Source organism: Dendrobates tinctorius, unplaced genomic scaffold (assembly GCF_039654945.1).
Source record: "Dendrobates tinctorius isolate UK_male_01 unplaced genomic scaffold, ASM3965494v1 ptg000005l, whole genome shotgun sequence".
Taxonomy (NCBI): Eukaryota; Metazoa; Chordata; class Amphibia; order Anura; family Dendrobatidae; genus Dendrobates; species Dendrobates tinctorius.
This window is the reverse complement of record NW_027361673.1, coordinates 25,491,609-25,515,225: the sequence shown is the minus strand read 5'-3', so window position 1 is coordinate 25,515,225 and position 23,617 is coordinate 25,491,609. Positions and strand designations below refer to the sequence as shown.

The 23,617-nt window shown below is 42.8% G+C and overlaps 1 pseudogene; it reads left to right on the top strand.

The window, feature by feature from the left end:
• LOC141083671 (cholesteryl ester transfer protein-like) overlaps nt 1-23,301 on the top strand; it is an 88,958-nt pseudogene extending 65,657 nt beyond the window's left edge.
• Nucleotides 23,302-23,617: the final 316 nt, after the last annotated feature.

Sequence of the window (23,617 nt, the reverse complement as noted above, 5' to 3'; positions counted from 1 at the left end):
GTTGAGACGGAACCTTTTCGCAACCTGATGGCGGCGGCCGTCCCAAGGTACTCAGTCCCCAGTCGCCACTATTTCTCCCGTTGTGCCGTACCGGCATTACACCAGCATGTGTCCCACAACATTACCCGTGCCCTAAACAATGCTGTTACTGGGAAAGTCCACCTAACAACGGACACTTGGACAAATGCTTGTGGGCAGGGACGGTACATCTCACTGGCGGCACACTGGGTTAACATAGTGGAAGCCAGGACTCAGTTGGACCTTGGGATGGAACACATCCTCCCCACGCCGAAGATTGTGGGCCCTACATCAATCAGGGTTGCCCCCACAGTCTACAGATCCTGCACCCCCTCCTCCTCCTCTTCAGCCTCTATCTCTGAAATGAACACATCAGTCAGAAGCTGGAAGCACTTCAGCACTGCCTCAGCCAAGCGTCAACAGGCTGTGCTGAAGCTAATCTGCATAGGTGACAAACCGCACAATGCAGAACAGTTATGGACAGCGCTGAAATATAGCATTATAGCAGTCAGATATTTGAATGACACTGCTGAACCTACAGCCAGGCATGGTCGGGTGTGACAATGGCTGGAATCTGGTGGCGGCTCTGAGGCAAGGTGAACTCACACATGTACCTTGCTTGGCCCTTGTGCTTAACCTTGTGGTTCAACGTTTTTTGAAAAAGCTACGTGGAGCTGCCGGATCTGCTAGTGAAAGTACGCCGTCTGACTGCCCATTTTAGAAAGTCAGCGACAGCTTCGTCCACCCTTGCCGTGCTTCAGCAGCGTCTGCAGCTTCCGGCTCACCGCCTGGTGTGTGATGTCCTCACGTGTTGGAACTCTACACTGCATATGTTGGAAAGGATTTGTGAGCAGATGAGGGCAGTTGTTGAATACCAGCATCAACAAGGCCGTCGATGTTCAGTTCATACTCCACACATAAGACGTCAGGAGTCATACCGTCTGTTCAGCGGGGATGGCCTGAGGACAGGGAGGAGGATGAGGAGGAGGACGACAGCATGGTCAGTTGTCCTGTTGGTGAAGACACGGACGTCTTGCCTGTTAGCAGTCTGGCACGCATGGCTGACTTTATGTTGTGCTGCATTTCCCGTGACACTCGCATTATAAAATTTTGCGGTGACACTCATTACTGGTTGGTGACCCCCCCGCTACAAGGAGAACTTTCAATCTCTACTTCCAGAGGCAGAGAAGTCTATAAAAATGTTGCTGTACCAGTGGGCCCTTGTAGCGATATTACTGAAAAAATTCCCATGTGAGAACGCTGGCAGCAGAAGTCAGAGTTTGTTGCACAACCAAGGAGTCCAAGCGAGAGAGACAGAAGTACAATCCAGCTCAGGCAGAGGAACAATGGCAAAGTTCTGGGACAGTTTTCTCAGACCCTCCCATCGTGACGCCACAGAGGCAAGGGGTGCTGTCCCAAGAAGTGCAATGTTTGGGAAGATTAGATTAGATTAGATTAGATTAGATAAACTTTATTGATCCCGGAGGAAATTACAGTATTACAGCAGCAGAACAAAGATCAAGAACATTACAAGAACAATACACACTTTACAAAATAAGTCTATATGGACAGCAGATGCGGATAGACTGGTACTTGTAACTCACCAATGATGATGAGGGAGTACCTTGCAGATCGTACAAATGACCTCCGGGAATCCTCTGTGCCTTTAACTATTGGGTATCCAAGCTGGCAAGCTGGGCACGTGGCATGAACTGGCTCTCTACGCCTTGGAAATCCTTGCCTGTCCTGCTGCTAGCGTTCTGTCAGAGCCGGTTTTTAGTGCCGCTGGTGGAATTATAACAGATAAGCGCATCCGCCTGTCAACTGACAATGCTGACAGGCTGACTCTTATAAAAATGAACAAGGGCTGGATTGGGCAATACTTCTGTACACCACTGAATGGAAACAGCAAAACATAACCTGTTGCTAGGGACAAACGTATCTCGTTGAACACATTCTGGCTTCATATCTATGAACGTGTGTTTGCCCCTCCCTTTTGTTATTTTCTTTCATAGGTAGATTCACATTTTTTATTTGTTTGATTTAAGTATGATTTATCATTATGTCTCCTCATTCTCCACCAGCAGATGACCAGGGTTAACGTGTACTGTGCTGCTACAGGCAGTCCAATTTTTGGCAAGGGTGTGTATGATGCCCATAGTATATTTTGTCAAAATTTACCCCCCCCCATGGGGAAATGTTTGTCAGCCCATGCACTGCGTGTGTGGGCATTACAAGTCTAGGAGACCCACTCCTTAACATTGGGCCTAGTTTTTAATGAGGCCTTTATCAATGTCTCCTCATTTTCCGCCACAAGATCACCAGGATTAACGTGTTCTGTGCTGCTACAGCCAGTCCAATTTTTGGCAAGGGTGTTTTTATGATGCCCGTTACTAATTTTAAACCAAAACAAATGTTACTCCCCCAGGGGGAAATGTCATAAAAATCAGATGTGCATATATTCTTCCCATTTGTTCTTAAATTTTCCATATCTGTGGAACATTCTCTTATGACCTAGTGTATACCTCTCCAATATAAAAATAGTGAAATCCTATTATATTATATTTTTATTTATATCCCTGTCTCGGAGCTGTTACTAGGGACAAACATATCTCGTTGAACACATTCTGGCTTCTTATCTATTAACCTGTGTTCACCCCTCCCTTTTGTTATTTTCTTTCATATGTGGATTAATATTTTTTAGTTATTTGTTTTATTTCAGTATGATTTATCATTAATGTCTCCTCATTCTCCACCACTAGATCACCAGGGTTAACAGGTTCTGTGCTGCTTCAGCCAGTCCAATTTTTGGCAAGGGTGTCTGTGATGCCCATAAAATATTTTTAACAATTTTACTCCCCAAGGGGGAAATGTTTGTCATCCCATGCACTTAGTGTATGGGCATTACAAGTCTAGGAGACCAGCTCCTTTTTAATGGGACATTTTTTGTTAAGAGACCCTCCTACATGTTTCTTCCAAGGGGGGATTGGTGTTATTGGGGTGCATATGACTTGGTAGCAGGGCAAGCCTTGCAGTCAATCCATAAGAAAACAGAATGGGAGTACAAAATGAATGTGAAGTGGATTTTCCTTTACCCATCCAGTATGTGGGTTGAAAGACTTATTGGGGTGCATATGACTTGGTAGCAGGGCAGGCCTTGCAGTCAATGCAACATTTTTTAGGGAAGCCTTCCTGGACATCTCGTGAAAGGGCTATTGGGGTGCATCATAATTCTTGACAGCCCATCCACTCACTGCATCTATAATATAACGCTACAATTGTCACTTTGTCTGAAGCCTTTATAGACTGGTCAAGCGCTACGCGCCTGCACAGTCTAGGAATGTGTATGATGCCGGTCGATCCAGAGGAAGCATGGGAGAAGGTCATGTGGCCAGATGAGACCAAAATAGAACTTTTTAGTATCAACTCTCCTCGCTGTGTTTGGAGGAAGAAGGAGGATGTGTACAACTCCAAGAACACCAACCCAACCATGTAGCATGGTGGGGGAAACATCATACTTTGAGGGAGAGTTTCTGCAAATAGGACAGGATGACTGCACCGTATTGAAGGAAGGGTGGACAGGGTCATGTATCACAAGATTTTGTCCAATTACCTCCTTCCTTCAGTAAGAGAATTGAAGATGGTTCATGGCTGGGACTTCCAGCATGACAATGAACTGAAACACACAGCCAGGGCAACTAAGGAGTGGCTCCGTAAGAAGCATTTCAAGGTCCTGGAGTGGCCTAGCTAGACTGCAGACCTGAACCCAATAGAAAATCTTTCGAGGGAGCTGAAACAAAATGTTGCCCAGTGACAGCCCTGAAATCTGAACGATCAGGAGAAGATCTATATGGAGGAGTGGGCCAAAATCCCTGCTGCAGTATGTGCAAAGAACTACAGTAGATGTCTGACCTCTGTAATTGCAAACAAAGGTTTCTGTACCAAATATTTTCTGTTTTCTATTGTATCAAATACTTATTTCATGCCATAAAATGCAAATTAATTATCTAAAAATCATACAATGGGATTTTCTAGACTTTTTAAACTAGAACTCTAGCGCCACCTGTTGAAAACCTTGATCCTAAAAGTCAATATCGCTTCTTTAATGAGCCTTGCAATATGACTTAGGATAAAAGCCAAGACAGAATCTCAATTTGCAGACAGGGTGACGAATGTGGCAGCCCTGTGTTTGTTTAATCTGTGCTCTGTAGTTGTCTATAGTGGCTGTTATTATTATTATTATTATTATTATTATATTCTACAGTTTTTGTCTGTTGCATTACTTTATTTTGCACTACATTTCAGACCTTGTATTTTACAGCTTGTGGAAATAACCGCGTTGCCGCTGATACTTCTGACTGCTACCTGTCTTTTCATGAACTGATTTTACACTTTCATGGAGACAAGCAGTAAGAGATATAGATGTTATCATATCTCTATTCAGAAAATAAATAAAATATTTTATTATTATTAGAAATGTTTATTTTTATTTTTTATTTTGCAGGCCTGGTTGGTTTAAGCAGCTATTCACAGATTTTATTTCATTCACCTTAAAGCTTGTGCTTAAAGGTCAGGTGAGGAATGCAATTCTTGCTTTTATCCTTTTTTTTTTACTTTTCTATGTGGGTCTTATTTTGCTCAGTTTGAATTTTTCCCTCTAAACATTATCTAATACCTATGGATCCACTAGCTGTCAGGATCTGTCAGACTGCAGGGTATCAAGGGATAAAGTGGGTTCCCGTGAGGACCTCTTGGGATATACAGTATGCAGAAGATTTAATCCAGTTTACAATTAGTTTAAGACTTACGCTGCCTCTGGTAATGGATCTGATTGATGAATTTTGACGGTTCTATGGTCTAAGCATAAACTGTCAGAAATCCATGTTGTTACTTCTAAGCCCCATGGGATGGGAAGCAGGAGATGAATACTACAAGTTACGAATACTATCCCACTCCTTAATGGGAAATGATAGTCCTCCCTAAATTCACTCAGTCTCCATCGTCCCACAGAAGGTCTTTGCCATGATCTTCTTCCATTCAGCGTCCCTCATATGGGGCTGAATCTGACCACTCCTCAGAGGACCAGGAATGAGGCCGGGGTGGCACTCCTGGGCGTCGTCTTATATACTTAAAAGGCCTTCTTCGCTTTCTACAACACTGGATAGCAGAACATCATTTGCCTAATTCTGAACATCACCTTGCGAACAGCTTAGTCTTCAGAGTCTATGGCTGGTCTTGGAGGCACCAAATACTCACGCTTCATCTTGCCAAGTCACAAACTTGCGGTTCAAGTGTGGAGAGCCACCTAAAAGATTTTTCATCTCAAGGACACAGTATCTGAATTCCCCCCATGGCATAACGGTGCTCTTCCCGAATTACTACTTTCCCAAGATGCTCAGTTTTGGTTGAACTTAGGGGTCAAGACTCTGGCACAGGTATACTGTATATCCAGGGTATCCTTGTTTCCTTTGATCAGTGTCAACATCTCTTTCAAGTCCCCAGACATGCTTTATTTTGCCATCTTCAACAAATTCTCTTGTATTTCCATACTCCATGATCAGGATTCTAAGGAGCCAGTAACCCTAGGGGCTGATCTCCTCTTTATGCACCCAGTTACTAAACAGTAGACGCTCTTCATCGCCATTATTAGGTGAGACCAAATGGAGGACAGTAACACCTTATCAGAAGATTGGAGTGAGGCCTTGACCTCCCCACAACATGTTCACTGGAAATTAATAACAATCTAGTCCTAATGTATATAGTCAATCAATGCTACCTGTCTCCTAGCAGGTTATATACTATGGGTAGATCCACCACCGCAGACTGCCATAGGTGTGGGGAAGAGGCGGCAGAGTTTATGCACCTGATGTTGTATTGCCCCCTAGTGAGGACTTTTAGAAAGAAGTTCTAGCTATCCTCATCGAGCTCATACAATCTCCTGTACCACACTGCCCTAAGATGTGTTTGGAGTATTCTCTCATGATATCTGTTATCTGTAGGTTATCAAACAATATGGCCAAAAACCCGTGCCCACATGGAGATTGGCACAGTTTTCTAAAACGACTGCAGCCTGTTGCAGTTTTAAAGATAGACTATCAGGTGACAATAAAAACTAAGCATATATGCTTTGTAGTGGACATTGCCCCTATAAATTTATCACCTATAACAATCTAATCGATGCCTCTATTATTCAGAAACTGAAGTTTATCAAATATGCTAATTAGAGTGTCTGGTGCACTCCTGGTGTGGCCGAGAAGCTCAGTGCACCATTTTGCCCACTGTTTTTGCATGTCCCTACCTCCATCAATTGTGATTGCTAGCCCTGGTTTGTCTAAAGTGGAAAGTATCTACAGAGAAAATGCTGTTAATTGCCAATGAGGGAGGCAGGGAAAAAGCAAAACCAGTGGATGGAACAGTACTCTGTGCCTCTTGGCCACACCAAGGGTATACTGAACACCCTGCCCAAAACTGAGCAATCTAGGTTGGGTCAAAGGCATTCTCAGGATAGGGTTAGGGCGTTCCATTGATTCTGAGAGCAGGGATGGTCCTACTTAGTGATTGGCAGATATGCATACAGGGAAAGGCTGTCGATCACTGAATGGGACCGCCCACTGGACTCCTTAGAGTATAATGAGGAGGGATTTAAATGAATGAAATACAAGTCATACTGAATCTATTCCAAAATTATATATTCATTTGCTCAGGTTCTCATTTTCGATATCATGCTGCCCATAGATTGCATAGCATTCCCAAGGAAACAAGTTGATTTTGCAATATGAACCCTTAAGGGCACCTGGAGACAAAGTTTAAAAAAAAAAAAAATAAAATTATATTTTGTAAGAATAAATGAAGTGACACATTGTACATATTTTTACTCTTCAGATTTGTAAAGAAATAAATTATGTGGCAAACCTACTTGCTGATTTTATCCAAGACAGAGCAGGTATATTTTATGAGATTTCCTTTGATATATATAGATTTGTATTTTTTAGGTCATGATTTGCTGAGATTTTGCGAAAATTACAGCTCAGAAAAACACATAATGCTAAATGATGGGTGTGGTGTTTGGTTTCGAATAGGGTACCTGCCTGCATACAATGTCATTTTCCATTTGGTATCCCCCCCTCCCCTCCAAAACCCACCTGAAAAAGCGCTCAGAAAACACTCAAAAGAATGAGCACATGCAATTCTATGTAAAAACAATTTTCTGTTCATATGTTCAGGTTTTGAAGTGTCTTTTAACCCCTTCAGGTGTTCAAAGACGCCAAGCGGCTAAAAAAAAAAAAAAAAAAGTGACCTGACCATTCTTTAGGGGTTTTCCAATTTGAACACACTATATACTTTACAGCACAAATCAATGGGAAGGCTCTAAAGATGTCTTTTTGAGCATTTTCTCAGCATTTCTCACTTGAGAAACTGTTAGCAGTTTCTTCATTATTCAAGAGATAAAACAAAACCTGAAAAGTAAAAAAGAAAATCCAAAATTGATGAAGAAAAGATTGGAAAAAACTCCAGTGGTCAAAAAAGCTAAAGCAAACTCTAAGGAAATTACCAGAAAGATGTTTGACGACACAAAACGCCAGTCTCTCCTGAAACGTATTCCTGTTGGGAAACTCCTTGGGTTCGCTGTCATGCGCGCACGCACACACCCATAGAAATAGAAATCTTACGCAGGTAGCAAGCACACTTGAGCCATGGTGCCTAAGGCTGGTTTCACATTGCGTTAAAGGGGTGCGTTTAACGCATCCGTTACATAGTGGCATTAACGCACCCATAGACTGCTATTGACGAGCGCATCGCTAGCGCATGCCATAATCGGCATGCGTTAGCGATGTGCGGTCATTCTGTGACGGATCCTCGGACGCGATCTGCAGCGTTCGGGGGTCCGTCACTGCTAGCGCAGATGAAGCATCTGCGCTAGCGGGATTCACATAACGCTATCACGTTACGGAATAGCGTAAATGCAGTCCGTCAGCGCTATGCGTTGAACGGACTGCTTTAACGCAATCTGAACCTGGTCTAAGAGGGCTCAAAGGTTCCTCTGCCATATAAGAAGTTATGCACTTGTTAGGTGGGGGTAGGCACTTGTTAGGTGGGGGTAGGGGCTGTTACAGATTTACTATAGATGAGTGGAACCTTTTAAGGTTCAGTTTGGCTATGTTCACCAAACATAACTGAACACCATTCAATTCAATGGGAGGCAAAGCCAAATGAATAGATAACACCTTCAGTGCCCAAATCTGCCAAAACAACTCAAATTAGGGGCAGACACCAGGAAAAGTGGCATCACATCAATTGCGCTATAAATAAATAATTTTTTTTAAAAATTGACATGGATTCAGCTGAATTTTTGATAACCAGCCAGGCAAAACTGACAGCTGCGGGCTGCAACCCTCAGCTGTCAGCGTTAGCAAGGCTGGTTATCAAGAATAGAATAAATAAATAACTTTTAAAAACAGCGTGGGGTCCCATTTTTGTCAACCAGCCAAACAAAAGCTGACAGCAGGGAGGCTGGTATTCTCAGGCTGGTAAGGGACTATGTATATTGCCCCTCCCCCAACCTAAAAACAGCAGCCTGCAGCAGCTCAGAAATGGCGCATCTATTAGATGCATCATTTTTGGCGCTTTGCCCAGCTTTTACCACTTGCCCTGTGGTGGTGGCAAGTGGAGTTGATACTTGTGGGGTTGATGTCACCTTTGTATTGTCCGGTGACATCAAGCCCACAGCTCCATAACGTAGAGGCGTCTATTAGAATTTGAGATTGGCGAACGTTTTCCAAACAAGTTTGCTCATCTCTAGATTTTACATTGTGCTTTGAAAGCTTTGCATTTAAAGGGAATCTGTCACCAGGTTTTTGCTACTCCTGAGAGCAACATCTGATTCTAGTGATGTGTCACTTACGTTACTGTGTGCTACAGTTTTGATTAAAACCTGTTTTCACTGGTGCAGATCTAGCAGTTCTCTAAATGCTGAGCTCTGTATAACTCCGCCCACACCACTGATTGGCATCTTTCTGTCTGTGCATAGCCTACACAGAAAGCTGAAAATCAGTGGTGGGGGAGTGGTTGGACTACCTGGCAGCAAAATAAGTAGTCCTGTAGTGATAATCTCCTACTGATAAAACCTTGATTTTATAAAAACTACATCAAGCAGCCAAGTTAGTGATACATCGCTGGATTTGGGGGTCCCTATCCTTACATTTTGCTGTTGTCAGATCAGATAGCAAACACCTGGTGACATATTCCCTCTAACTAAACCAATGGGTTTACAAAGCACAGTGATAGATGGGCATTGTACAAATTATATGAATATATACAACTATTGCAGAGTCATACATTCTCAAACCTTTTTATAGAAAACTTTCTGAGTTATGGAGACATTGGAGTGAATATTGATATCACAGACTTCCCACTCACTAAAGAAAACTACCTGGAGTCCCATCACAAGGTGAGTGATAATAAGAGGGCTAGGAGGTTAAATTGGATTTTCTCACAAATAACATTTATTACCTATAACCATTGGGTGTTTTCATTTATGTGCTTACTAATGCTCCAATGTGTCAAATATAAATCGTAAGACACTGATCGTAATGGCCCCACGGTTTTGTAGGTAAAACAGTGGAAAGACAGCAGCACCACCAGGCTGCTGCCGTTCAGGCGCAGCATGGATCAGAGACTGGCTCCATTATGGCAGCCATGTGTGCCTTCTCCCAGTCCCACGCCCATAGATTGACAGGTCTCTCCTTATGTTTGTGTATATATGGAGTGAGCCTCAGTCAAGAAGATTGGAGCATGGAGAAGCCGCCATGGTCCTGCCTCTTGGAATAGTCATCCTACATAGTCATCCTGTTCTCAGTGAAACGTGGTTGTAGTTGCAAAGTTGGTCTTGGCTGCAATCACGAACCATGGGTAGAATCAATCAGTTGACAGGTTCCCTTTAACCAGACCTGGCCTCATACAGAGCACAGACTGATTTTTAGTACGTGTGTTTTATCCACATTTTTGCTTTGTGTATTTTGATTTGTCAATGGAAAATGTAATTCCCGGAATTCCCCGCTCATTAGATGTGTTTTTTTTTTCCTGTGTTGGTTCAATCAGTAATTAAAGCTCCCACTGGGTTTTCTTTTAGCTTTCAGAAACTCCTGTAAGCCTTGTTATACAAGGCCAAGAAAGAAGATGATTAATCATTACATCATTGTGTAGATTTTTATTTCTAGAGCCTTGGAAAGTTCAATGACAGCTCATGTGAAACTGTAAAGTCAGCTTTTTAAAGATGATCTCGCATTAGATTTTTCTTTATTATTTAAACTGAGTACCTCCTCGAATCGGTGCTGCGCCACTGATTCTGGAACAGTTTAACTTATGTGTCCCTCCATTCCAAAATTATGCCCCATAGAAATAAAGATGCACATTTTCCCTTTAATAAACTTGGTGTAAACCCCAAAACTTCTGTGTAGGCGTTTACTTTTTCTACTCTGACACTGGCCAATCAAAACATGGCTATGCCCACGTGATTCCTTTTTTTTATTTCCCTTTTGACACTGGCCAATCGAAACATGAGGACGCCCACGAAGATGCTTTCTTTCCTCTGACATTGGCCAGTCAAAACATGGCTATGCCCACAAAGTTGCTCTTTTTCCTTTGACACTGACCAATCAAAACATGCCTACGCCCGCGAAGATGCTTTTTTTTTTTTTTTTGCTCTGACACTAGCCAATCAAAAGATGGCTACGCCCACAAAGAGTTTTGTGGCATAAGTACAAATGTGCACCTTTATTATTAGGGAATGGAGGAGCACAGAAGAAAAACTGTCCCAGAATCAGTGGAGAAGCGACAATTAAAAAAATCCAGGGAATGGTACTTTTTTAACAGCTAGACAATTCAGTGACATAAGAAATAAAATAAAATACTATGAGGAAAATTATTAAATGAGATTTTGGAAAATAAGTTTCACAAGTCCTGGGAAAGGAAAGGTTTTTTTAAAGCAATATTTGAGGATCCTCACATCTCATGCGTGCCTTCCTTCTCTTCCGTAGGGTCTTCTGGCCTACAAGAATCTCACTGTTCCCTACAATGACTCCATATTCTCCCCTTCACTTCTAACACACAACAGGATGCTCTACTTCTGGTTTTCAGAGCAGGTCCTGGATTCTCTTGTGCTGGCATATTTTCTCGATCAGCATTTGGCACTGAATCTTACTGGAAAAGAGTTAAAGGTAAATTTGAAGAGCATTTATTACTGAAATAGTCATCTGTCTAGAAATAGAGATTTTGTTGAAACTCATAGATCTAACGTTATAAGGCCTCAATCAGACTTCAGTGATTTTTCTGGTATTTTTCTGGTAAAGACCAATTTTTATCAATGTTTGGTCCATGTTTCAGTTTCCATGGGTCCATGGCTTTTTATTACTTACTTATTTGCAAACTGCTTGTTTGTCAGGTGAAATTATTTTTTGCTTTGCCCAAAAGATCATCGTCCTCTGCAGTGCATCATCCTGTGAAAAAAATGGAAAGATGCCACTAAATTAAAATTTACATCAAAATGTATCAAAACTATTTCTGCAGTTTTATGGCTTATTAAACATAAACCTGTAACTTTTTTGTATTCAGGATATCCTTCAGAATGATAACGAGGCGTCCCATCAGGAAATCCTACGAGAGGTAACTACAAGTATGCGCAATAATCATGATACGTATTTCTACAAGTACATGTCATATTCCACAGAGCTGGACATCATATGTTCAAATATGAGCTTAAAAGGGGATCTCGTCTTAGTATTTAACCAAATATAGGCCTAAAGTAATGTCTCAGTCATTCATGTGTAAACTTGCCTGATGAAGGAGCCTCTATGCTCTGAAACCTTACAAATAGACATAATTTTTCTGGTTAGTCAATACTTTTTGTTTTGGTGGGTGGGGGGCATGAAAGCATTTACATAGACCTAAAATGAAGATATGGAGCTAATGGAAGGCCACCATCATTGCAAGGCAAGCATTTACATGACAGTTATCCAATGTGTATGACCACCTAAACAAGTGGATGTCTTTTCTTTGCAGGCATAGAAATGTCTTATTGTAGAGCTATGTTAAGGCCAGTTTCACACGTCCGACATTCGTGGATCGCATTTTCTGGGACCGGTCGCGTGTCTCCTGACCGGAAACGGTCCATCTTCATAGACATATATGAGCCTCATATACTGTATGCCTACGAGGATGATGAGTTCAGGTCAGGAGACGTGTGGCTGGCTCGTGAAACTGTGGTCTATATTTGTACCATAAATAAGTTGTGAAACTAGCCTTAAAAAGTTTACTCATAAGCCAAAAAGTTTGGAAAACAATGACAAGAAAAGGATTTTTTTTAGTTTTTTTTGCAACTTTCTGGTACCCATCTACAGTATATTACACTGAGGGCACAGTCAGGCGGCCATATAAACTGGACTAAGATCGTAAGGCAGTGCACGAACAGGCCAGCGGCTCTCCTGACCTGAGCTTGACAGCCGCATAGACATTTGAAACTGTCACCAGTGCCGGACTGGCCATCTGGCAATTCTGACAAATGCCAGAAGGGCCTGTCTGGTCATGGGCTGCCTTGTCTGCTACGTTGTTAACAGAATCGATGTTCTCAAGACACCCATACTCTTAAAAGTTGTGACACAAAGTCGCTGACTCCGTCACTTACCCCAGCAAGTCACGGGTATTATTAGAAATATTGATCTTGTAGTAAATCTTCCTTTCCTCCATCCAGGGTAATATTAGTAATATATCCCATCTGGTGCTTGGAGATGGGGACAGCATGGGCCTGTGTGATTGCAAAAGCCAGGGCTGAATTTCAGTCCCAGTCCATACCTGACTGTCACGTTCAAGTCGGGAGAGCCGCCGGCCAGTCCGTGCATTGCGTTCTGATCTCGGTCCAATTTATGCAGCCATTTCACTGCGAAATAGAAATGGTCATAACTGAATGCTTCAAATTTCCTACCTTTCTAGGAATAAGGAATAATATGGAATAAGTCACTGCTAGTGCACATATAGGGAGGTTTGCACTATACAATTTCAAGTGGGTCATCAGATCTGCTGCCCAGCACCACCGTAAACTGGCAGGCAGCAGGGGTGCCCTGCTGAAAGACACCCTGGGATGTCTTTTTTGTTCGATATCCAGAAATATAACTCAGTAAATGTGCTTATTTTATCTCTTAGATCCTCCACAAACATGTAGCTAGTGATATCTCTGCAAAAGTATGGAGTCTCACGGCCCCGAGAATCAAAATTACACCAAAGGGCACGATGGTCACCTCTTCTGTCGCGGTCCACATAAGCACTACTTCTGCATCTGATTTATATTTTGAAACGGTGAGTATAAAGAGGACTGAACCCCATAAGAGGACACTTAAGTCATCTGATAGAAAACAATTCCTTTTTCTTACACCTCATTGGGGGACACAGGACCTTGGGTAAGCTGTATTCAGCTTCTGGAAGAAAGCTTAACCCCTTCTCTGCGCATATTATACGCCTTCTCTGCACCTGCAGCCCATATGCACAGAGAAGGAGTTAAGCTTTCTTCCAGAGGCTGAATACAGCTTACCCAAGGTCCTGTGTCCCCCGATGATTGGCTCAGAGAAAAGGATTTTATGGTGAGTACACAAAAATCCCTATTTCTCCAGTTGTAATGAGTGTAGCATTATAAAATATTTCATGTAATGGTATGTGCACATGTCGCGTTTTTTCTTTAAGAATCCATATTTTACTGTACCAGCAAAGTAGATTGCATATTTCCTTATCCTTTCATGCAACTCTACAATCAAATGAGACACCATCGCTACATTTTACAGTTAGATTCTGTTACTTTTTCGCTCCATGCCACAATTTGAGAGCGGAGTACTAGGAATCTCCCTGCTCTTTAGTGTTGACCCCCAGAAAGATGTAATGTCATTTTGGATGAGGCTTTCAGTTTGCAGTCACCAATAAGCAATAAGTATAGCAGAAAAATATCCGGGGATCATGAACGAATAAGCAGGCAGGATACAATAACCAAAAAATGAAACAGAACCTTTTGCAGAGGAGGGAGGCCCCCCACAAGGCGCGGTTGGCCTGTGTATGGCGGGGTCGGCAGGGATATGTAAAATATCGTGCTCTTGCCAAGAAGTAATATTGCGGCGTAAGAAAATAAAACTTGTTTGAAAGTAATTACTATCAATGGATCAATGTTTCTTTTTATTGCAGGAAACTGTTACCGCCGTCCAGGCCTCGTATGGGGACAAAAAACTGAAGTTGCACCCGTCTAATCCTCTGTGAGTTCAATTTCAAATACCGTACCCAATTCGTGGGCCGCAAAATGACCGCAATATTTCCATACAAAAATGTATCTAACGTGGTCCTTTACAAATTTTTATTACTAGATGCCAATAGATTTGTGGGACATATAGCTGCTATATGGACTGCTAAGTGACATTTTCTTGGGACTCCAAAAGTCATCAAAGCTCAGCGGCTCTGAACAGCTTGTGCCGCCAGAGCGGCTGAGCTCACCGATTAGCTGCTGCGCTGTAGCACTGCAGACAATCACATACACTGGGAGGGTAAAGCACAATTTTTTTGCTTTTTTATTAAATAAACTGCAGCCGGGAGACAAAAGTTTTCCAAAAATTGGAAAATCCCTATACGGAATCATGGGAATAGAGCTGTATATAAGGAAAACAAAGCGCCGACACATGTGGTGCAGTTTTTAATGCTTCAGTCACCCCTGATTTAGCATTTACGCTTTCTGAGTATTGACATCAAGTATTTTTATTAATTTTATTCATTTGTTAAAATTAGATGGTTTAATGCAAACTTTAATATCCCTTTTCCTTTTTTTTTTTCTTGGTATCAGAGTTTCTATTAAAAATGTCAGAAGTTCCCTGTCGGTTTCTATGGTAAGTACATAATATATTAGATATTATATAATAGAAAATAATAGTCATAAATCCAAATACTAATGCAAAAAAATTGCATCCTGTTCAATTCTACGTCCAGATTGCTGATCTGCACTACCAACCTGTAATACATTCAGCTGAAAGGAGACCAAGGCTTCCTTAATATAAGCACATTTGACTACTGTGGCTCTGTATTAAAGATATATGAAATATATAGGTGTATGACAATTTTCACAGGTCAATTGCGAAAAAAACGTATGGAAAAAAACTAGACAGGAAGAAGACTTGAACTCTAGCGCCACCTATTGGAAGCAATTATCCTTAAAGTCCATTTCGACTCTTTAACGAGCCTTGCAATATGACTGTCACAAGGAGGTTTTTGCAAACATCGCCAACTGTGATGTCGGCATCAGGGTTTGGGGAATCTATAGGTTCTGGCACTCTTCCTTGTAACTTCACTAATGGCTGTAATCAGTGCAGGGAGACTTTGGCGTTGAAGCAAAGACAAGTTACCAAGAGTTAAATCTCTGCTGGGTTAGGTTGTAATACTGCTTGGTCACAAGCTGTGGGAGAAATACTTATTTCTTTTCTTCTCCTATATATGTCCTGGACTATTCAGATAGTGCCAGCTATAGCTTGTCTCACCCTGGTCTGGAGAGGTGGACATATCCAGGTATTTCCGGTGGTTGCTCTGTGAGTGTTGTGTGCAGTTTTTGTTGAAAACCTTTTCCTTCCCCTTTGTTGTTTCATGTAGTTTCTCTGCCTCCCAGCCTTCTTATTATTGTACCTTAGTGTTTTATTCTTGTGTGAGGTCTGTGTGACGGAGCGTCTGTCTTTTCTGTGTTAACTCTTTCACTTCTGCCCCCCCGTTCCTTGGGTGGTGGAGGAGATCAGATTAGTTTGGTGCAGTAGTTGAGCGAGGCACGTGACCCAGGCATCCCCATCATCAGGGGTAAACCTGGGGACAGGGAGAGCTTAGGGCCCCTTTTGCTTGAGGGACTAAATTAGGGGCCACGCCACAGCCCTAGTTACCCTATAGTCACATCATGACAATGACTTACGATAAAAGCCAAACCAAAATCTCAATTTGCAAACACAGTGTTTCGAGATGTTGCTTCTCGTCGGTGCAAAGTATGAGGACTGATTTGGCTAGGTGAGAGGCTCTGGACTGCAGTCCAATTTGTAACATTTCTCCTTGTGGAGAGTGACATGTCAAGTTGAAGGGGCGATATTGACTTTTAGGATCGCTGCTTCTAATAGTTGGCACTGGAGTTCAAGTCTTCTGCTTCTCTGAAGAGACAATTTGCATATATAATTTCCCAGAGGAGCATGCATGACTTTTAAGTCTCCTCACTTTGACATGCCAGGCTTGACATGTCACTCTCCTCAAGAAGAAACGTTATCCCTTAGACCAGTGTTCCCCAACTCCAGTCCTCAAGAGCCACCAATGGTTCATGTTTTCTGGATTTCCTTAGTATGGCTCAGGTGATAATTGCAGTACCTGCACAGGCAATAATCCCATCACCTGGGCAATACTAAGGAAATCCTGAAAACATTACCTGTTGGTGGCACTTGAGGACTGCAGTTGGGGAACTCTTCCTTAGACCCCAGTCCAGAAACTCACCTAGCCAAATCAGATCTCATACTTTGCACTGACAAGGGGCAACACCCTGAAACATGTGTCTACAAATTGAGATCCTTGCATGGCTTTTATCTTAAGTCATATGGCCATTCTCGTTGAAGGATCGATATTTACATTTAGGATTGCTACGTCCAATAGCTGGCACTATAGAGTTCTAGTCCTCGTTCTCTCTGAAGAGACAATTTACATATTTAATTTCCCAGAGGAGCATGCATGGCTTTTAAGTCTCCTCACTCTGACATGCCAGGCTTGGCATGTCACTCTCCACAAGGAGAAACTTTACCACTTAGGCTATGTGCACACGTAACAGAACTCTCGCGGAAATTTCAGCGAGAATTCCGGAATTCCATTCCGCGGGAAAATCACATTTTAAATTCCCGCAATTTTCCCGCGGAAAAACTAGCATTTTGCAAGCGTAATTAACTTGCAGAATGCTAGCATTTTCCAAGCGATCTTTAGCATCGCTTGGAGAACTGATTGACAGGTTGGTCACACTCGTCAAACAGTGTTTGACAAGTGTGACCAACTTTTTACTACTGAGGCCGCCTATGCAGCATCAGTAGTAAAAGATAAAATGTTAAAAAAAAAAAAAAAATGGTGTTATTCTTACCTTCCAACGTCCTGCGCAGCCGTTCCCAGTAATCCTTTGTGAAAATGCCCGCGATGGCGTCCGTTCTCGCGGGATCGCGACTTCTCGCGGTAATTCGCGATGACGTCGCGCGAATGACCGCGAGACTTCGCGATCCCGCGAGAACGGACGCCATCGTGGGCATTTTCGCAAAGGATTACTGGGAACGAGAGCATGGAGAGAGGCGGGAAGGCTGCGCGGGACGCCGGAAGGTAAGAATAACATTTTTTATTTTAAATTCTATTTTTTACAGGGATATAGTACCCAAAGCCCGGAGGACAACCTCCTCTTCTCCGGACCGTGGGTACCATCCGCAATTGTTCTGCTTACTTTCCGCATGGTGTGCACAGCCACATGCGGGAAGTAAGCGGAACAATACATTCCTATGGGTGCGGGGTCACCGCGATTCCGCAAAATTAATGAGCATGCTGCGTTTTTTACCACGAAGCGATTCCGCCGCGGTAAAAACCGCAGCATTAGCACAGCATTGCGGAATCCCATAGGAATGCATGGGATGCTTATTCTGTGCGTTTTCGCGGCAAAATCGCGCGGTTAAAACCGCCGCGGAAACGCGAAAAAAAACGCCACGTGTGAACTCAGCCTAAGACCACAAAGAAAAACATATGTTCTGTGGTTTGTAGCCACTAATGTTTTGGCTTACAAATACTGATGAAATACTAAAAACACTTACGGTAAATGAGGCCTCTCATATGAGCGTGCAGTGTTTCATACATCTGTAAGGCTGGTTTCACATTTGCGTTAAAACAATGCTGCGCCCTGCGCCGTTAAGCCCCGCCCCGAGCCGGCTCCCTGCCCGCCCCATCCGGGATCACCGCCTACTTTCGCATTTGCACGCATGCGATCGGCGCACCCTATCTTTAGCATAGGGTGCGCAGATCGTGCGCTGCCAGTGTGAAAGTAGCGTGCTGTGCACTTTTGACGGTGCGCCGTGCGCGCCGAAATGCAGCATGTTGCATTTCGGCGTGCACGGCGCACCGTCAAAAGTGCGCAGCACGCTACTTTCACACTGGCAGAGCACGATCTGCGCACCCTATGCTAAAGATAGGGTGCGCCGATCGCATGCGTGCAAATGCGAAAGTAGGCGGTGATCCCGGATGGGGCGGGCAGGGAGCCGGCTCGGGGCGGGGCTTAACGGCGCAGGGCGCAGCGTTGTTTTAACGCAAATGTGAAACCAGCCTAATACGGATATATGATGCAACAGGATGCATCAGTACTTCATAAGTTTTTGTATTCATATTTGCAAGAGTGGATTTGTTTTTTTTTTGTTTTCTTGGTTTGCATCAAATTCCTCTTCCATTTGCGCCTTTAAGTCTAATTTTTATATGTTCACATATGTTGTCTTTTTTTAAGTTTGTTGCTGTGAGTTTGGCTTAGCGTATCCAGGTATTTCAGCCTGAGTCATCATTTGCGACTTATCGAAAAGTTTAAAAAAAATTGCAGCAAATGTATTGAAATGACCCCTGACACTTTAAAAAAAAACAAAAAAAAAAACTAAAAAGTTACAAAAATGGTTAAGTAAAAAAAAAAAAAAGACCATTTTTGATTTAGGGCAAAACTCATGAACTGTGTGCCTCATTTTGAGGAGTTTGGCACAAAAAAACCCAACATAGTAATAAAAAAAGGAAAAGGACTTAAAAAACGCACATGATGAGCCCAAAGAGTTTCCTGTTGTTCAGATTCTTAATGGAGTCTTATGGAATATTCAAATTGTGCAATTTACTAAGCTCAGAGTTCACCACTGACTATGACACCACCGGATGTCCACATTCATGGCACTGTCTGTGGATGGTGTGTTTTAGTTTTGGAGAAATCTCTGGTTTGGCTAAGTCTATTGGTATGGCTTATTAATGGGTTGATAATTGACTTATAGGGTATAACCCTCTTATAGGTGGCACTGGAGAGCCAGCTTTCTACGTTTTTGAGGATAGCTTATGTGTATACAATTTTTCCCAATTTTGCCTTCTCCAAGTCTCCATATTCCGATTTGGCAACTTATACAAGGACCCGCTATTATCCGCAGATCTGTTCTCAGGATATTAAGCACAGAATAGGGTTATACCCGGTACTGTATGGATCAGCATATAACTTAGAAATGTATATTTCTCCTACAGAACGAAGAACAGATTAAACAATTTCTCCAAACTGTGGTGTCTGAATTTGGGATTCAAGCTTTAATGGAACGTAAGTCTGGATTAGCAATTATTGGACGACATGCACAGGGCAAAACATATGGCATATGTACAGTATAGAATATGAGGGAAAGCCATGAGACAGGGTAATCAGGAGGGATTGTAGAACAGAGGTGGTGATACAAAAGTGTGGTTAGGTAACAGGGGTCAAATACCAGGAAGGCTCATAGTTCAGAGAGGGTGATACAAAAGCGTGGTCAGGTAACAGTCTGGGGTCAAATAAAGGGAAGGCTTGTAGTACAGAGGGGTGATACAAAAGCGTGGTCAGGCAACAGTCCGGGGTCAAATACCAGGAGGACTTGAAATACAGAGGTGTGATACAAAAGCGTGGTCGGGTAACAGTCTGGGGTCAAATACCAGGAAGGCTCGTAGTACAGAGGGGTGATACAAAAGCGTGGTACGGTAACTGTCTGGGGTCAGATACCAGGAGGGCTCATAATACAGAGGGGTGATACAACAGCATGGTCAGGTAACAGTCCGGGGTCAAATACCAGGAGGGCTTGTAGTACAGTGGGGTGATACAAAAGCGTGGCCAGGTAACAGTCCGGGGTCAAATACCAGGAGGGCTCATAGTACAGAGGGGTGATTCAAAAGCATGGTCAGATAAGAGTCCAGGGCAAATACCAGGAGTGCTTGTAGTACAGATGGGTGATACAAAAGCATGGTCATGTAACAGTCCGGGGTAAAATACCAGGACGGTTCGTAGTACTGAGGGGTGATACAAATGCGTGATGTGACGAACAGCCCACCGCCGTTCGTCCACTTACGGGGGCGACTAACGGGGGTCCCGCTGCCACCGAAACGCGACGGACAGCGGACCCTGTGTCACCACTATGTCACAGTCCCACCACTGACACGGGTGTATCAGCGGACGGAGGGACGAGACACAATGCCGGCACACGGCTATCACAGGCACCGTTGGGGCTTATCTTAGTTATCCCACCACTGGCACCATGTGACAAAAATATCCAGCAAGCTAATCTCGCTCTACAATTTGCCGCAGGGGGAGTTTAATTTGGATGCCCCACCACTGCTATCAATCTTCCAAGTACTGCGGGGATTTATGTATATCCCACTTTCTCAGTTCCACTTTAGAACTCGCAGCTCTCCGGCGCCCCCCTTACCCTCAGGTCAGTCAGGGAACTGCACCTAGGATAATTAGTCGCCGGACGGACTGCCTGTTGTTAACCGGCAATTAGGCTTCTGCAGTAAGGGAATTATCAATGCTGTGGCCGCAGACCCTTATTCAGCAATATAAGACCCTTCTGTACTGCCAGCAAGCCGCAATAGCCGTACACAACGCAGGGGCAGCACGGTGGCTCAGTGGTTAGCGCTGCAGCCTTGCAGCGCTGGGGTCCTGGGTTCGAATCCCACCAAGGACAACATCTGCAAGGAGTTTGTATGTTCTCCCCGTGTTTGCGTGGGTTTCCTCCGGGCACTCCGGTTTCCTCCCACACTCCAAAGACATACTGATAGGGAATTCAGATTGTGAGCCCCATCGGGGACAGTGATGAAATGTGTGCAAACTGTAAAGCGCTGCGGAATATGTTAGCGCTATATAAAAAATAAAAATAAAAAAAAATAAATAAATGCGTGGTCAGGTAACAGTTCGGAGTCAAATACCAGGAGGGTACTCAAAAGCAGAATAGGAATTCCAAAAAAGTAGTCAGGGTCATCAGCAAGAAACAGAGACTGAGCAAGCACACACACACCTACCTAAAGCAAATCTACAACCGACACAGACTACTAGCAGCTAGCCAGCTAAATGCCTTGCAAATGATTAGGGATGGGAGGCACCTGAGGAAATGCCTGCAGACTAAACCAGAGTGCACTGCAGGGCTGTCAAACTATTACCAACCCAGCACACCCCAGCATAAGATTGGATACCTGGACTGTCACTCACAAAACTGACAGTCCAGCACACTCCAGATCCCCTAGGGCGCCTGAGCTGTCACTCACAGCGTTCCTTGGTCACAGTGAATGTAGAAACCGTGACACATCTATTTATGCCATTAAAGGGGCTGTTTTTACATTCAATCTTCAGCTTCCTGCTTGCCATTAGCAGTGTGCTCTGGAAGATTGACAGCTTGGACCAGCAGTATGGTACCGATGTCCCGAACTGTGCGCTCGCTCTCCAATGTTGCAATATGAGTCAGCTTTACCTTTGCAGCGCAGGAGAATAATTTTAACAAGTAAATTGCAATGTGATTTGTTTTCACAAGTACTGATCAATCTTACCTATTTAAGAAGGTGAGACCACCCCACTAATGTCTTCAATGGGAAAATCCATGAAGGCATATGGTCATTTTACAATGGGCTTTTCCTCCATCCAGGAGGACACATGAAAAAAAACAGATGTTTAAAATGACAAAAAGCACAAGGCATTAAATGTATGGCATAAAAAAATGCCAAAAAGTTGAAAGAATGCTGATGGATTTATTCGCACCGCTTCTGTGTTTTGGACCTACTATTAGTTTGGACTGACAACATTTGATGCCAAATACTGCCATGTAAAAGTTGTCCTATTGTTGGAAGACAGTAAGGCGGTCAGACAAATGTTTTGGCTGCCATTATACATTAATATTTAATATATTTATTACAAGTAATTGTTATTAACTCTGGGACTATTTCACAATAGTAGGAAGAAAGATGGTGCTTGTCTCTGTTACTGTAGGATGAGGTGTTGTGGATTTTTTAACATCTTTTGAGTATTTTTGCAGGTTTGGAGTTGGCTTTGACATCCCTAATGAACAGTAAAAGCCTAAATTTGAAATCATAAATCCTGAAATAATCCCACATGAGGCAAGTGCAATGTAATATTAAATGTATTAAAGGAATTTTTTTGCCTATAAACAGCACCACTCTTGTCCATGAGACATTGTCTGGTATTGCAGTTTCTGTTAAAGGGTACCTATCATTACATGTAATTTTTTAATACTTCATACAGTGGGAAATGTGTTACGATATGGTGGGAGTCAAGGTCCTGAGACCCCAAGGGTAACTCAAAACACCGCTGTGAAGTGCAGCTTCTGCGTTAGCACACATGGGCCCAATCAAAAGTCTGTGGACTCGTACTCCACTGACTCAGATGGGTTTCTGTGTATCCTGTGTGCTGCAGCTTCAGTAGGTCCCATCTACATTATCCCTGGTTTCTTCCTGTCTACATATTAGTACATGTACTGAACTGGTTGTCAGACTAGGGATCACATGTCCTAACTTGCTATAATGAATGGGGGGAAAAAATGTATAGATGTGACTGAAGTTGGATGAAACAAATAAACATAAAAAATATGTATGGTGATTATATATGCAAGGAAAAAAAAAAAGCCAGAGACACTTTCATCATTTGTTTCACGTTCAACTGGACACACAATGTAATAGTGTCTGCAGTGAGATAGGAGCAGGCTGTTATTACACCTTACACACTGAAATCCTGCTGTGAGCTATTGTGGGGGCGTGTTCTTTCTCTCCTGTATGTTGCTGCCTGATTATGATTGGGCAATGTCATACAGGGAGAATAAAGACACCCCCCCAGTGAAAACTCTTTAATAACACCCACTTGAACTTAATAAACGTTAACTCATTAGGTGTCAAATACTTTGATTGCTAATATTTCCGCGACGGATTGGCAACATTTTTAAAAATATATATTTTATTCTGCTCTGTTGTATGGTCAGCTCAACGTGAAAATTTTTGTGAAAGGTCGAGAAAATAAATAAATACTGTTGTAAATGCGTTATGTTGGTCAGTACATCATATACCATGAATCTGTCTCAAATAAACTTTTATTTCCTTTTTTGAAGGGTTATTTAATAGTCCAGCTGGATTTTGGATTTCCTCATCATTTGTTGGTGGATTTCCTGAAAAGGACCCTGTAGAAGATGAATCCACGACCAATAATACCCCATTGTTACAATGTTTGAGACATGCTCGGTCAGTGCTGCCAAATATGAAAGCATGAATAAAAAATAGTAACATAAAAAGTCAGAGTATTTGCTTGTTTCCCTTTTTATGGCTATTTCTGCATGACCCTGAAGAAGTCACAGCACTGGGAAATTATTTCGGACACCTCCCTCACCCTGCCCTTATTTGTACCTTGTGCGAAAAATATTTAGCTTTTAAGGTTTAACCCATTATGACAAAATGAATCTTTGCAGCTTTATGCACAGTGTACCCAGAAAGCTGCTAATCAGTGATGTGGGCAAGGCTATAC